At 41.5% G+C, this 14,509-nt stretch overlaps 2 protein-coding genes across 2 annotated transcripts in view; one reads left to right on the top strand and one right to left on the bottom strand.

Moving 5' to 3' along the window:
- Window positions 1-14,509, bottom strand: part of HMGA1 (high mobility group AT-hook 1) — a 436,480-nt gene that overhangs the window by 184,524 nt on the left and 237,447 nt on the right. The gene's annotated exons all lie outside the window — the stretch shown is intronic.
- The window catches only part of GRM4 (glutamate metabotropic receptor 4), a 317,007-nt gene continuing 309,237 nt past the window's right edge, over window positions 6,740-14,509 (top strand). The window contains exon 1 of the mRNA XM_082244635.1: window positions 6,740-6,937. The gene's annotated coding sequence lies outside the window, so the exon portion shown is untranslated. The remainder of the gene's footprint in view (window positions 6,938-14,509) is intronic.

Genomic DNA, 14,509 nt, shown 5'->3' on the forward strand with positions numbered 1-14,509 from the left:
GAATATTTTCTAGCCCCTTCTTCCGTTCTCCATACTGAAACATCCCCCACAGCAGCTGGGGGAGAGAAGAGGAGGGAAGTCAACAGCACTGCGGGGCAGGGGGAGGCAGCAAGGAGGGGGGGGACCTGGGCAGTAGGGGGAACCAGCACTGCATGTAGTGATTCAGGCACACCCGGCACACCCCTGCGCACGCCTATGTCTATGACCAAAAATCCCTTGAAAGGCTTTCAGTACCTACAAATTAAGATACCAGGATTTGAACACTTTTGGCAGATTGTATCAGTACAGTGTTTTATAACATTTGTAAAGGTGTCATTCTTAAAGTGTATATAAACTCAAAATGTAGTTTTCAGTATGTTTCACATCGTACCTCACTGTACATAGTTTTCTAAAGCATATCCTTTTTTAATTTACTGCAGATTTTCTTATCTTAAGACCCTGCCAGCATAAGCATTTCCTGTTTCAGGGTGACAATGCTGCATAGCAGTTAACAGTAGGGATGTCAGCCTTCTGTGGATACACTTTTAGTTAACCTTTGAAATGCCCATGAGGTCTGCCCTTTTCTTCTGCATTTTTCCCCAACATTTATTTCTTAAACACATTTGCAGATCTGATGAATAATTACCTATATCTTTTCTCTCTCTCAAATGCAGATAGGTAAGCAATACATTTTTCATTCTGGTCATCACCACTTTATCATGCTTCATTACAAGCTTAAGATGCACCAGCAAAGATAAACCAATGCAAACATTTTCCAACTCACAAATGAATCAGCTGCTTCTGGCTTGGATTATTAAGCTTTCAGAATGTAAGAAGGAATTGTGTACCTAGTAAACAAACAAAAACATTATAATTCAATGCCATTCTTGCACCAGAAGTTTAGCTTCTAACTGGCCACCTTTAAGTCCTTCACTTAGATACGGTATGTCACAAAAGTGAGTACACCCCTCACATTTTTGTAAATATTTTATTATATCTTTTCATGTGACAACACTTTGCTACAATGTAAAGTAGTGAGTGTACAGCTTGTATAAAAGTGTAAATTTTCTGTCCCCTCAATTAATGTCTAAACCGCTGGCAACAAAAGTGAGTAAACCCCTAAATGAAAATGTCCAAATTGGGTCCAATTAGCCATTTTCCCTCCCCGGTGTCATGTGACTCATTAGTGTTACAAGGTCTCAGGTGTGAATGGGGAGCAGCTGTGTTAAATTTGGTGTTATCACTCTCACTCTCTCATACTGGTCACTGGAAGTTCAACATGGCACCTCATGGCAAAGAACTCTCTGAGGATCTGAAAAAAAATAATTGTTGCTCTACATAAAGATGGCCTAGGCTATAAGAAGATTGCCAAGACCCTGAAACTGAGCTGCAGCACGGTGGCCATACGGCGGTTTAACAGGACAGGTTCCACTCAGAACAGGCCCCGCCATGGTCGACTAAAGAAGTTGAGTTCATGTGCTCAGCGTCATATTCAGAGGTTGTCTTTGGTAAATAGATGTATGAGTGCTGCCAGCATTGCTGCAGTGGTTGAAGGGGTGGGGGGTCAGCCTGTCAGTGCTCAGATCATACGCCGCGCACTGCATTAAATTGGTCTGCATGGCTGTCATCCCAGAAGGAAGCCTCTTCTAGAGATGATGCATAAGAAAGTCTGCAAACAGTTTGCTGAAGACAAGCAGACTAAGGACATGGATTACTGGAACCATGTCCTATGATCTGTTGAGACCAAGATAAACTTATTTAGTTCAGATGGTGTCAAGTGTGTGTGGCGGCAACTAGGTGAAGAGTACAAGGACAAGTGTGGCTTGCCTACAGTCAAGCATGGTGGTGGGAGTGTCATGGTCTGGGGGTGCATGAGTGCTGCCAGCTTTGGGGAGCTACAATTCATTGAGGGAACCATGAATGCCAACGTGTACTGTGAAATACTAAAGAGAATGATCCTCTACCTTTGGAGACTGGGCCACAGGGCAGTATTCCAACATGATAACGACCCCAAACACACCTCCAAGATAACCACTGCCTTGCTAAAGAAGCTGAGGGTAAAGGTGATGGACTGGCCAAGCATGTCTCCAGACCTAAACCCTATTGAGCATCTGTGGGGCATCCTCAAACGAAAGGTGGAGGAGCGCAACGTCTCTAACAACCACCAGCCCTGTGATGTCGTCATGGAGGAGTGGAAGAGGACTCCAGTGGCAACCTGTGAAGCTCTGGTAAAATCCATGCCCAAGAGGGTTAAGGCAGTGCTGGAAAATAATGGTGGCCACACAAAATATTGACACTTTGGGCCCAATTTGGCCATTTCCACTTAGCGGTGTACTCACTTTTGTTGCCAGCAGTTTAGACATGGTGTGCACCCCAAAGCCTCAGCTGCACAGGGCAGTGTGTTGAGTTATTTTGAAGGGACAGCACTTTACACTGTCATACAAGCTGTACACTACTTTACATTGTAACAAAGTGTAATTTCTTCAGTGTTTTCACATGAAAAGATATAATAATATATTTACCAAAATGTGAGGAGTGTACTCACTTCTGTGAGATACTGTAAAAAAGAAATGAAACAGTCTAAACATTTTATACAAAACATATGCAATGTGCACTTTATAATGCATATAATATTCACCCAATGCAGTGCATTGCAGTGGCCATTTAGAAGGTGTTTGCCCTATCTGACAAATACATAATAGGGCTCCCCAGGAAATATTGTAAGCCATTGGGTAATTCAACCTACCTTCAGCCTTTTAGTTCACTTGAAGCTAAAATATTAGTTTTGGGTCAACTTTCTTTTTTTAATTTATAAGTAAGAAATAATCCATCTAAGAAATAATCCAAGATCCCAAATCTTTCCTCTACATTTGATTGCCAGCAGTGGGAGCCAATGGTTTCTGCTGCTATCAATCTGTCCGCTGGGCTTGTGCACATCGGTGGATAAGATCAAGCTCAGGTAAGAAAAAGAGGGGGTCTTCGGGGCGCTGGAACACAGAAGGTTTTTCACCTTATTGCATAGAATGCATTAAGTGGAAAAACCTTGAGACTTTACAACCACTTTAATTCACACCAGCAGATAACATTGTTCCCCAAATCATCACTGACTGTGAAAACTTCACATTGGATCTCATGCAACTTGGATTCTGTGCCTCTCCACTCTTCCTCCAGACTCTGGGACCTTGATTTCTAAATAAAATGCATAATTTTTCACAGTCAGTGATAATTTGGGGAGCCATGTCATCTGCTGGTGTTGGACCACTGTGTTTTATCAAGTCCAAAGTCCTCTACCAGGAAATTCTAGAGCACTTCATGCTTCCCTCTGCTGACCAGCTTTATGGAGATGCTGATTTCATTTTCAAGCAGGACTTGGCACCTGCCCACTCTGTGAAAAGTACCAATACCTGATTTAATGATCATCGCATTTCTGTGCTTGATTGGCCAGCAAACTCGTGTGACCTAAATCCCATAGAGAATCTGTGGGGTATTGTCAAGAGGAAGATGAGAGACACCAGATCCAACAATGCAGATGAGCTGAAGGCTGCTATCAAAGGAACCTGGGCTTTCATAACACCTCAGCATTGCCACAGGCTGATCGCCTCCATGCTCCGCTGCATTGATGCAGCAATTAATGCAAAAGGAATCCCAACAAAGTATTGAGTGCATACTATACTGTACATGGACATACCTTTCAGTAAACCAACATTTCTGTTTTAAAAATCCTCCTTTTTTTTGGTCCTATGTAATATTCTAATTTTCTAAAATACTGAATTTTGGGTTTTCACTAGCTGTAAGCCATAATCATCAAAATGAAAGTGATTGCTTGGTAAGTCTCGTTTAAAAAAACAAAATAAATGTCATACTCACCTGCTCTGTGCAGTTGGTTTTGCACAGAGCAGCCCAGATCCTTCTCTTCTCAGATCCCCCCCCCCCCCACATCAAGCAGCTTTCTGTGGGGGCACCCGAGCCAAGTCACAGCTCTCTGTGTTCATTCAGACATTGAGCCACGACCCACGCCCAACCCCTCTCTCTCTCCTGATTGACTGACTAACTTTGATTTACAGCAGTAGGAGTCAAAGAGGAAGGGAGTCCAGGGCAGCTGAGGAACTCCTGCAACCTCGCTGGATAAAGAAGGGCTCAGGTAAGTATTGGGGGGGGGGTCTGCTGCACACACAAGGTTTTTTTATCTTAATGCATAGAATGCATTAGGTTAAAAAACCTTCTACCTTTACAACTCCTTTAAGTCTCGTTTTATTATTTTTTTACATAACAAACATGTCACACTTACCTCCTCTCTGCAGTTGGTTTTGCACAGAGCAGCCCAGATCCTCCTCTTCTCTGCTCCTGGGCCCTCCCTCCTGTTGAGTGCCCCCACATGAACCACTCCACCCCGCCCCCTCTCTCCTGATTGGCTGACTGACTTTAATTAACAGCAGCGGGAGCCAATCAAGCCGCATTGCTTTCTCAGCCATGGAGGAGGAAGAGTCGGGGAGCTGAGACACTCCTGAAACATCCCTGGATAAAGATGGGCTCAGGTAGGTATTAGGAGGACTGAGGGGGGCTGCTGCACACACATTTTTTTTCATCGTAACCATTTCCGGATCGCCCTCCGCAGTTTTACATCAGTACTTTGACATCCTCTAACATCCACCAGCTCCGTGATGTCGTCATGGAAGAGGATTCCAGTGGCAACCTGTGAAGCTCTGGTAAACTCCATGCCCAAGAGGGTTTAAGGCAGTGCTGGAAAATAATGGTGGCCACACAAAATATTGATACTTTGGACCCAATTTGGACATTTCCAGTTAGGGGTGTACTCACTTTTGTTGCCAGCGGTTTAGACATTAATGTCTGTGTGTTGAGTTATTTTGAGGGGACAGCACATTTACACTGTTATACAAGCTGTACACTCACTACTTTACATTGTAGCAAAGTGTAATTTCTCCAGTGTTGTCACATAACACATACGCCCCTTTCACACTATGAGTCCGTCGGACGGACTACGTTTTTCTTAGCGGGGGATCAATCCGCCGATCCCCCGCTGAGCAGGAGGATGACAGCTGTGTCTCCGCTCTGTGTGCGGAGACACAGCTATCAGTTTATTAAAAAAGAATAGCGCGCAAATGCAAAAGAAATTACTACCAAATCTGAAGAGAGTCCATAAATAAAAATGGGGGTTTGGTCCCACCATATGGCCATATCGTGCTCAAGCCCACTACTGCGTCAAAGTACCCCATTATCAGTGGGTCCTACACTATCCATGAAAAAATATGGTGGGACCAAACCCCCATTTTTTTTTTAGGGACTCTCTTCAGATTTGGTAGTTATTTCTTTTGCATATGCGCGCTATTCTTTTTTAATATACATGTCTTTTGGTTCATAGCTGCAGCAGCTTTGGAAATACATGGGTATGCTCCCCCAAATTTTTTGACAGCTATCAGTTCACCATACATCTCTATAGGGGAAATCGGAAGGGAACGGTCGGTCCGTTCTCATCCGATCCCATCTGATCCGATCCGCTGGACGGATGGAAAATAGGGTTTCCATCTGTCCAGATTTGACGGATTGGATGTCAGCGGACATATCTCCGCAGACATCCGATGCCCCATAGGGATGCATGGGAGGACCGTTCAGATCCCCCAAACAAACGGACCGCCTGTGCGAAAGAGCCCTTAAAAGATAAAAGATAACAGAAAAGATAAAATAAAACATTTACAAAAATGTGAGGGGGTGAACTCACTTTTGGGAGATACTGTATATAAAAATGTATACGTTTAACTTTTTGAATTGAATTACTGAAATAAATGAACTTTGTGATGATATTCTATTTTTATGAGATGCACCTGTATGTATTTACTAAAAAAAACAACCAATCCGCTTCTAGCTTTCATTTTCGCAGCATAATTGAACACTCTGAAGCGTATTGGCTACTGATCACAGCTGCTTCAGTTTTAGTAATTTCCTCTGTGCAATGCTAATGTTCTTAGATCAGCAGAAAGGCATATAGGTCTTTTGTATGTGTCCCAGGAGGGCCAATATCGCTCCCCCCTGCCCCCCAGCTGTGTGAGAGGCTAGGACCTTGGCTCTCCTGGGTCCTGATCCGTCTGTCACCAGTATAGAAATGTTTCGCCTGATGAGCAGAGAGCCGGGCTCAGCACTCACTGCAGGTGACAGCAGCAGCTGCGCTCTATGATGTGCAGAGAACAACCACTGACTACGGGGTGCTGACAGCTTGTACCGTGTGTAGGGGGGGGTGTCGGATTCCTCTTTTCTCTAAACTCACATTCACTCTGCCGTGGCATTAGAATCACTGCCATCCCATGAGCATAGGGCAGCATGATTTTGGCAGCAGCTGGCAGCAGCATCAAGCTGGGACAGGTCACCAGCTCAGCCCCTTAATCCAATCACAGAGGTAGAGGGGGCGACACAGGGTGGTTGTGTAAGAGTACAGGAATCTATAGCTTTGCAAGGGAAGGACCTGCCTTCTTAGAGGAGGAGAGGAAGGGTGGGTGCTTGGAGATCACAGAAGGAGCAGTATTGGTTTGTAGACAAACCTTTTTTTTTTTTTTTTTTTCCTCCTGGGGGGGTCCTTTACCTTGTGTGCGGGTAGCCCCACATTCCATCTCACGTGTGCTCTTGGAAGTCCCAGCAATGCATTGATAGCACTGATGGTCATTCCAGCACTGCTTCTATTGGAGAGCATCGTTATATCTTGTTTCAGGACCACTTCTGGTGGACAGCTCCTTCCATCGCTAGGATCGCTAGGATCCTTCTTTCTGGGCTAGCTTATCTTTGGACCACTAGGAATACTATGCATCCTGACACTGTCTTCAAGCAACACTTCCTAATGACCTAACACCCCCCCACCCCAAAACTGCTGCAGGAAAAGGGGGAACTCCATCTTCACCTCCTTCTACACAAGATGACCACTGAAGACTCCTGTCTTTAAATTCAAACGCTGGTAAGTGATTTATCCCCAAAGGCATGCTGCTTTCCTATATTCATATTGTAAAGGGGGGGGGGGGGGGTTAGAGCTAGCCTCTTTGCTTGTGGGTTAGCCAAAATATCCCGAAGAGAGCATTCAGTCTGCCAGCTGACGATGTGCTTCCCAAGATCATATTCCATTACATGCTGGAAACTGAGCAAAAAAGAAGGAGAGAAAGCATCCAAAGTGAGAAGGGATGGGGAAGCAGGCTTTAATACTAAGAGCTGTGTGAGCTTGGTGTGTGCTGGGAAGACTAGGAAATGCAGATGTGCTTAATGTTTTGTAGCTCAATCTGGAGCACAGCTTCTTCTGCAAGTGGCTTTTGTATGTTGGAGTGTATGCAAACATTTAGTGGATTGATGCTTCTACATAGTTAATGTCATTTGTCTCCTGTTTTTTTATCCCTGTCTCACCCCAGTGTTACTTCCTTTTGTCTGTCTAGTCTAAATGTGGCCATTTACATTGGAGTGCCCCTGCCCTCATTTTGCAAGCAATCTAATACATTTCCCCCCACTCCAGTCTCCCAGGCACTTTCGTTCCTCTGTTTCACTGCTCACCTCCCTATTTGCATTTTGGTCTTGTACAACTGCTTTCAGTGATCTACCATTCCTCCCTATACAAAAGCAACCCCTCTTTATTTGTATTTCATCTATTTCCCAGTCTCTTTACCTTTATTCATCATACCTCTGTGCCATTTAAGTATCATATTCATCCCATGCACTCTGTTCCCATTTCCATGACTCTCTCCCTAGCTCCTGGTGTAGCTCTCCCTCTTATCTCCTATACATCCCCCACCCCCCTCCTATGTTTTCCTGTGCGTTAAATATTTTCATCTGCTCCTCTGAATTGCACCCATTTAACATCTTTAGGGCAGACTGCTCCAGTCTGTGGTTGGCAGCAAGAAGTCTTGATTAAAATCAGTCTTCTCTCTTGCAGTAGAGAGAGATTTACAGGCACTGAGATATAGAGGGTAATTAAAAATCCATTTTAGTTTGTGGGAGGGGGGTAAGAAGAGTAGAAGAGAGAAGGGTAACATTACCCCAAGGGGATCTTCTCTTTATTCATTTGCATACCGTTGTCCAGGTTAATTCTTGAATGAAATTGTATCTGCATTAGACCTGGTCTGGTGCATAGAAGGAATCCTGTGTGCAGAATATAGTTTGAAGCAGTGCAACATTTCAGGAAATGTGAACTGTTAGTTAGCACTACTAACAGCAATAAAAAGGCTACAGGAACATGCTTCTGCCCAAAAATGAATACATACTACCCAGTCATCTATCTATCTATCTATCTATCTATCTATCTATCTATCTATCTATCTATCTATCTACCTATCCATTATCTATCTATCTATCTATCTATCTATCTATCTATCTATCTATCTATCTATCTATCTATCTATCTATCTATCTACCTATCCATTATCTATCTATCTATCTATCTATCTATCTATCTATCTATCTATCTATCTATCTATCTATCTATCTATCTATCTATCTATCTATCTATCTATCTATCCATCTATTTATCTATCTATCCATCCACCTATCTATCTATTTATCTATCTATCTATCCATCCATTATCTATCTATCTATCTATCTATCTATCTATCTATCTATCTATCTATCTATCTATCTATCTATCTATCTATCTATCTATCTATCTATCTATCTATCTATCTATCTATCTATCCATCTATTTATCTATCTATCCATCCACCTATCTATCTATTTATCTATCTATCTATCCATCCATTATCTATCTATCTATCTATCTATCTATCTATCTATCTATCTATCTATCTATCTATCTATCTATCTATCTATCTATCTATCTATCTATCTATCTATCGATCTACAGTGAATAAACATTTTTTTTAAATCAACCATAGTCTGTGATCCTATGTAGCACTATTGATGTGTTGGGATGTTGAGACTTTCATAAATTTAGGTTTTCTATCTAATGGTGAACAGTGCCCTATGTTTACAGAAAACTGGGGGTAGTTTAAGAATTGTTGATTGACAAATGAAGACTGCACATTATATTGGCATGCATTTCTGGTTAATGAAGTGTGTAGGATGGACCCCTCTGTGTGAAATATATGACCAAGTAGAGGCACTATTGGTTCATATATCACGCGTATTAAAGCCCAAGAAGATTTGCTTTAATAGCATATATATGCAGATTGTTATTATATGCTGTATGTGTTGCAAGTTTATAGGGGAGTTCTTTTTTTTCAAACTAAACTATAAGGCACTTTAACCTATTTAAAGCAGATTGCAGGGGCATGCTAAGATATTGCTGTTTCCCCTCCAGTGTACAGCTGATTGATCTTCTGACTACCGATTATGAGGGATACCAGTTTTTGATGTGCTTATGTGTACATACACACAAGCTGTGTTTATTGGAGAGTACGGGAAAGGAATGCAAATGTGTACAGATTGCATTCTGGGAGCATTTTTTCCTTCCCAACTGTGTTTTACTGCATTTCATATTGCTATGTTTGCCTCGGCTGCACAGTAGTTTGACCCCTGGACTACAGATTACTGGGACATTTTCACACTGGTATATTCATAATACAGAGTAAAACCATACATGGATTGCATCTAGAAAAAACAAGCAAACCTTGATATATTCCATTATATCTACAGAATATGTATTACTTTATTGATAGTCCATATATTGTCTTAAATGCAATATCTATCTATCTATCTATCTATCTATCTATCTATCTATCTATCTATCTATCTATCTATCTATCTATCTATCTATCTATCTATCTATCTATCTATCTATCTATCTATCTATCTATCTATCACCTTTGTTTATGGAACCCCATTTACTAATTATAATTGTTTACGCAATATTGCTTTAATGATCAATTGACAGTAATCAATTCAAGTTGAGTGAAGGCTGCTAATTGCATTACATTCAGTTAAATTATAGCGTGTACAATCATATAGTGACAAGCTATCAACATTTTTGTATGCAGAGTAGGTTAGTATTTGAGAGCAAATTAATTTGAGCATTCTAACAGTTGCATACATACCAAGGTTTTCTTCAAAAAGCAAAGCAATTCCTTGGGACCCCACAAACACAATGAAATCAAGAGTATACAAACATTCCTATACTTACAGCTCCTTTATTAAAACTATGGGTAACAGTGGTTGTAAGAAAAACATCCAAACTTTTTTTTTTTTTTTTTTCATTTATTGCCATTACCACTGAATGCTCTAGGGCAGCCTTTATCAACCTTTTTACCTTGGGTGAACCCTTGAAATAAAAATCTCAGGGACTCCCTACTAATCAATGGTCCCAGGGAAGCCCTACTAATCATTAGCATATCTATAGCTCATGGTACATTAGTGTGCACAGTAAATCACAATGTACTTATCACATTTAACACCTGGGCTACTCTAAATTGCAAAATATGTTTCAATAATAATATTAATAAGGTGAAACAAATAATAATCATAATAGCCAAAAAAGGAATACGGACAGTGAAAGTTGCAGTGTTCTCCTCACAATGGTGGTCAATGGAGAAATGCCCACTTATTATGATAATCGGTGGAAAAGTGCCTTCTCCATTAGTGGTCCATTTAATGCTTCCTTGCATGTGTGGTCAGTGGAAAAATGTCCTCTTAGATTGGTTATTGGTTGGAGTAGGTTTTCATTACCCTAGTGATCGTTGTAGTGAGATAAGAGCCCCATTGCACTGGTGGTCAAATCATTAGTGTTAGTGGTTACTTATCTGAGAATTGGAAATGTCTCACTGTTCGAGGAACCCCCATCAGCTTCTGAATGGGTATTCCATGGAACATTGTTTGAGAAAGGCTGCTCCAGGCTAGTAAACAACCTTAATTCTGTTACTGAAAAGAATCCTTCCTATGAATTATGATAAAATATTCTGTCCTCCTGCTCAATAGATATGCCCTTGTCTTTTGTACAGTCCTTGAAGTATAAAGTTAATTTGCCAAATGTTGATAATGATCTTGGATGCATTTATGAATAATAATTAGATCACATCTGAGGTGTCTTTTATGTCAAACTGAACACATTTTTCTAACCTTTAATTGAATGTGGGAACTCTCATTCCTTTTAAATAATTAACTATCTGCTTAAACATTTTCCAAATCCGCTATGCCCTTCTTAAAGTGTTATACTCAAAACTATACCCCATTTTTAGATCTTGTCCTACAAGTGATTTATATTAAAATGTGGTCCTGTTACCTTGGCCTGTCTGTGTAACCCTATTTTTTTATTAACTTTGAATGTTATCTCCTATTTAATGACTATTTTTATACTTTGTCACAACCCTTCTAGAATATGTTTCTATTCTGCTGAGGTTCAATAATTCTACATAATTTTGTGTCATCAGCAAATATGGCTAGAGTAATAAAATGTCTGCAAAGAACTGGGCCCAGCTATGATCCTTGTGGTACTTGTATGCAGATTTTTTCCTTTAAAAGAAAAGTATAGTGTGTTTTAATAACACATGCTTTCAGATGTTATTGTAATGTTTAGCTTGCCCATATTTTATGTAAGTTTTATGTTATACACACTTGATTTCCATTGTTATAAATACTGTATGGATATAATACTGTAAATGTAGATTCTGCTACTAGTGCTTACCTGTATTTCAACACAGTCATCCAATTCTCCAACATTAAAAGCTGCTGGGATAAATTCTCATTAACACAGAGAATCTGTTGTTTCCAGACCTGAACAATAGACTTAAGCACAGGTGGTCATAAATGGCCTGAGCTCACCCCCAATTTGATGAAAATCTGGTCATTTAGGGCTATCCTAGGGGGATAATAATGAGTATTTTGAAGCACTCATTATTGCAAACAGTGATTTTCTAACTTGTATAATTTCTGTGCAGTTGGGCTGATCCTGCACTTTACTAATTGAGAAGAGTTAAAGAACACTTCACTATACTTGTGCTGCTTCTACTAATCAGCTGAGTTGTTTAGTATATCATGGTGGCTCTCAGCAATTTTAAGCATGTGAAGATATCTGCCAGCCCAGTGCTGTTGAGGAGACTATTATTGTCATTTTAGGGCACAACCATTTGCAAATATACCAAGCAGAAACAGAGCTAATAATAAATAAATATGGCTGCGTAATTATATATGATTACAAACTATGTTGCATGACACCTCACAAGATTATCTCCAAACTGTTTCCTTTTGAAAACATTAAAAAAATTAAGAGGTCCTATTTACAAAGCTGAAAAAAACTGTTTAGAATAAGCCCAGAGCGATGAGACATGAGGTTTAGGTTTGCCCCAAAAATTCAAATTCATGGTCCTGATGTGGAAATTTGCCAGACCGAATTTGGTGTAGCAGTTAGTGATGACCTTAGGTTCGGTCCAATTCCATGGGATGTCAGATAGCAGGCTCCTCCCAATCAGCTGTGGCTGGTGATTTCTGCACCCCATAGCCACACATAATAAAGGGGTGGGAATGCATGATGGAAATCATTTACTCAATATGGCTACATGATCATACTTGGCCAATAACATTGCAGTCTTTTTGGTTGTTTTGTGTTTTTTAAATTTTCTTTTTCTTTTAGTCTATATTTCTTTACAATTCCTGCTAGGTTAAAAAATTGCTTTTTTGGGGGGGGGGGGGGGTTATGTTTATTTAATTAAATTTTTCCTTTTTCCTACTTCAGGGTCTGCAATGTACAATTGTTGCTGACACACAAAATATGCCTTTTTTTATAATGCGTCACCACATGTGCAGTAAATTAGCGTGCGCCAAAGGAGGTGGTAGAAGGCAAGCAGGTTCTACATGACAAAACGATGGTGGGACAATGCCATCTTGAGGCAGGGCACCTCAGCCTTTTCTATTTTAAGGTGGCCATGCTATAAGACACAACACACACAGGAGGTAGTTGCGTGGCTATCAAATCTTCCTCTTCCTTCTCCCAGGCACAGAGTAGCCCATTGTTTGCAACTGCTGGTAATGCCCCCTCTTTTTCCTCCTCCTTCGCGTCTGCTAAGCTTGCCATAGCCCTATAAACTGGCCATAAGGAGTCTCCAGGATTATTTGATTACTCCATCGCTGACTTGCTTGATGATCTTGGCCATGAGCAACCAATCCAACTTTTAGATACAGAGGAGGAGGATGATAGCACCACAATCATAGAGGGAGAGGATATCTACAGGAAGCAGCAAGAGGCAGTTATGTTTCAGCAGTGGAGCTTACTGCAAAGTGAGAGTGGCAGATAAGGTGGCAAACCATCCGTGGGTACCACCGATTGGAGAGGAGAAAAGTTCCAAGGGGAGAGGCAGAACAGCTTTGAGGGAGAATTTTAGTCCAGGGGCAAAGGTAGCTATCAGAGTACTAAAGGGAGCATCCTAATCCATCTGTCAGCACTGCCCAACAGATGCAGGTGACTGCTATGCCCAGAGTTGGTCCACAGAGATCTGCAGCATGGGACTTTTCTATGTATCTGTTGTCAACAGCACCATTGTGGTCTACAACCTGCTGTGTTTTAGCACTGACAAAAGTACAAGGCCTTGGGGTACCATGTGCATTAGGAAACAAATGACTGCACCACAGAGCTCAGTGAGAGCAGCACCTCAGTGAGACAAGTTGGCAGCAAAGGCCTGTACTTCTGCTCCTTGTTTCTTACTTTCTACATCTCCACTGCCTCTGTTGCATCTGCTGCAATATCTGTGGCCTTATGTCTCATAAGGTATTTCAGAGGTTTAAAATACATGACAGCAAGAGGGGAAGAGGGTCATGGGGCCATGGTAATAAGAGTCAAAGGAAGTCTTGAACCTCTGCACATTTTTCCTGAACCCACCATGCTACCCCTAAGGGATCTGCCTGAATGAAGGAAAAATGCCCCCAAATCACCCCATGTTGAGAATACTAATGCCAGCTTGGCAAAATAGATAGCTTTGCACCTGCTCACATCCTAGCTCATGGAATGAAACCACCTGCAACTTTATGGCTTGTGCTACACCAGAGTGGTAGGTACCCATCCGTCATTATTTTGCTCTGAAGGCCATTCCTGCTTTCTGCTAGCATGTGGTATTGAATGTGCCTGTGTCACTGAGGGATGCTGTCAGGGGCATTGTACACATGACCTCAGAGCATGTGGTCCAGTAAGTATGTATGGGCAGGCATACTATATATCCTTCACAGCATGCTGAGTCAGTCTTCCGGTGGCTGGGAAGGATGCAAAATGGGTTAATCTGTTGGAGCTAGTGGTGCCACCAGGTTTTGTTCAATGGTTACAATGCAGTCATTTGTACCTCCAGTAAAAGCTGCCATGCTATGTTGCAGCTCGTCTGCTGGGGACAGGAGCCACACTGGGTCTGAACTACTGGCAACTCTCCAGGCCCAGGCTAGGAGGTGGCTGATCCCAAGCCATTTTCAGCCAGGCAAGGTCATATGTTGTAAAAGCACTAACTTGCTGGGTCCCCTTTACCACACATTTACCTTGCCTGCACATATCCTCAACCTGGTGGTGCAGCAGTTCATTATGAAGTACACTAGTTTTCAGGTGAAATGTCTTTTACCTGGCAC

Source organism: Pelophylax lessonae (genome assembly GCF_965119305.1).
Source record: "Pelophylax lessonae genome assembly, chromosome: 2".
Taxonomy (NCBI): domain Eukaryota; kingdom Metazoa; phylum Chordata; class Amphibia; order Anura; family Ranidae; genus Pelophylax; species Pelophylax lessonae.